The sequence below is a fragment of the Arachis ipaensis genome, chromosome B09 (genome assembly GCF_000816755.2).
Source record: "Arachis ipaensis cultivar K30076 chromosome B09, Araip1.1, whole genome shotgun sequence".
Lineage (NCBI taxonomy): Eukaryota > Viridiplantae > Streptophyta > Magnoliopsida > Fabales > Fabaceae > Arachis > Arachis ipaensis.
In genome coordinates this window covers 85,031,690-85,034,369 of record NC_029793.2, presented here as the reverse complement: position 1 = coordinate 85,034,369, position 2,680 = coordinate 85,031,690, and the positions used below count along the sequence as shown (strand labels likewise).

The 2,680-nt window shown below is 35.0% G+C and overlaps 1 long non-coding RNA gene across 1 annotated transcript; it reads left to right on the top strand.

The window, feature by feature from the left end:
- On the top strand, nucleotides 1,758-2,672 carry LOC110266429. The gene is made up of 2 exons (XR_002353819.1): nucleotides 1,758-1,946; nucleotides 2,430-2,672. It is a non-coding gene; the product is annotated as an uncharacterized LOC110266429 (long non-coding RNA).

The window sequence follows — 2,680 nt, the reverse complement described above, 5'->3', positions numbered from 1 at the left end:
GCAGGTTATCGAACTACTTCATGGCCACCTTTGTTAAAGCAGTCAGGAAGGCTTTACAACGGGTGGCGTCTGAAGCGTCAGCCAGGTACATTCTACTTTTGAAGTTGTTGAGGTGGTGCCTTGGGTCGGTTATCCCGTCATAGAGATTCATATCGGGTGTTTTAAAATTTCTAGGAACCTTAGCCTTTATGATCTCTTCTATAAATGAATCTTCTCGGCCTAAGGGGCTTTCTTCCTTATCCAACCTGTTAGTCCGGTTTCGAAGGTCAGCTTCCAGCTTTCGGAGCTTTTCTTCTAACTCCCTCTATCGTCTTGCTTCTCTCTATAGCTCTCGTTCTGCTTCTCCTTGTCGCTCAGCCTCGTGTTCGAGCTATTTCAATCGATTTCTCTAGCCATTAACTAGGTCCAAGATCTCGGTTGTATGAGGGGGCTCCTCATTTTCAGGATAGTGGATTTCGGAATGGACCCTCCTGGTATGTGGATTTCCTAATGGCCCTTCTTCATGGGGTTCACGCATTTGGTGTGATAGAGGCAATATAAGGGCATTGCCCTCAGGTTGGGACTCAGCTTTAGATTCAGAAGTCCTGTAGACGTCTTCATGCTGGTAATCTGCCATTATCAGAAGGTGAATTCCAAGTCCCCGACAACGGCGCTAATGTTCCGAGGGTTACCTGAAACATTGATTTGGACCTGAACGTGAGGTCCATATCCCTTTGTGTGGGAGTGTCCAACTTGATGGTGCTGAGGTACTGCCTGTCTGAGTTCCTCGTGAGGAGGTGGGTGGTGGTACCTACAAGAGACTCCGATGCTTAAGTTAGCAAGGGCTTTAGGCAGGTTTTTAGTAGATTAGAACGTGTGTTATACCTGAGAGGTGTCAGTATATTTATAGTAGAGTCAGTAACCACCTTTATTGGAATAGTTCCATCTTTATTGATGGATAACTGCTCCCTTTATCTTGGGAGTTTATTAGGATATCTCTTCTAGATGTAGCGGAGGGATATCCGAAAGCAGTTTACTTGTTTGGACAAGTAGAGCTGAACCCCTCTGTTAGTGTACAACCTCTTAAAAGAGGTCAGATATGCGATAGAGGCCATCTTCTAAAGTTGGGTCCTTTATCCATATTGGGTCTGACTTTATGTTTTAGACCAAGATATGAACACTATCATATATGGACAGATCTACTTATTTTATTGTGAGGAGAATTGTCTCCATAAGTTTTTAAAAAATCAATAATAAATATGTATATAGATAATTGTCCCGTTATAATAATTTATTTGCTCTCATGCTTTAAAAAAATTAATGTATAAGAAATATTTATATTATTAGATATTAATACAATGATCACAAACTTTTTATCCTTCTCTCACATAATTTTAGTGAAAATTTAGACATAAAAAAAATAAAAATTTTAAATTAATTCATTTAAGTTGTCCTCTTTATAATTTTTTTAGCTATTGAGTTATTATTCTTTTTTGTACTATATAAAAAAAATAATAAAAATATAATTTGACTAAGCACTAATATTAATAATAAATGTATTACTCATGCAATAGTATTAAAACATTGAAATGAAAAGAATATTTTTAAATTAATATACTTTTAGTTGTGTTAATTATATTTATTTATTAAAAATTTGAGTAACTAAGAGGGCAGCTATAGAGTGCAAAGAAAAGAATAGAGACAAGATTAGAGTAGTCATTCCATCGAGAAGAACTCTTATTTCAAAGGAAACATTTTTCCTTTAATTTAGACCTTCATCATCATCTCCACTCTTCCAACTAAAGAGTATGCAAAGTTAGGTGGCTATATATATCTGTATGAGTAAGTACGAATTAATTACCAAACCAAATAATCAAAGAATCATATATAACAACATGCTTCTTGCTTCTGCTGCTCATGCTCGTGTCCTCATTTTTTTCTTGATCATATTCTCAACCTATTTCAATGTGAGTCTTATTGTCTCTACTATCCTTAAGTGAATACTAAGTACCTTTTTTACAGTAATTGGCTTAATTGTATAGGAACCCAACTAAAAAAAAATTAGTGCAAAGACCCAAATAAAAGAGAAAAAAATGTAGGAACCCAATTAAAAAAATTGGTGTAAAGACTCAATTAAAAAGAAAAAAGTATATAAATCTAATTAAAAATTTCGCAAAACTATAGGGATCAATAGAGTAATTAAACCTCTATTTTATTAGTGGAAACATTTTCTATTTTCGTTTTGCATGTATTTTGGTTTTGAAATTTTGTAAAAACGAATGTAGAAACAATAAAAAAAATAAAAGCTTCTTCTTTTTTTTTTTCTTACAAAAATACAAAATCTTAAAAACAAAAAAAAACATTGAAAATGAAAAAAATCACAAACCAAACACGTCGTAGAGTGTACTAAAGTGTCTCAAACTTTAATTAATTTTTTGATGATGATCCAGGAGGCAAACGGGGAGGAATTCATTCCCATGCAAATGAATACAAATAAGATGATGAAGATGAAAGAGATGGTGATGAGTAGAAAAATATTTGGAGGCTATCAAGTTTGTTCAGCTTGCCAATGCTGTGTTGGAGGGAACAGACGGTCATGCGTGCAATCTTCTTGCTGCTATTCTATAATTTGCAACATTCCCGGCAAGCCTCCTGGCACTTGTACCTTTGGCCCTAGGTCTTGTAATTGCCTTGGATGCAG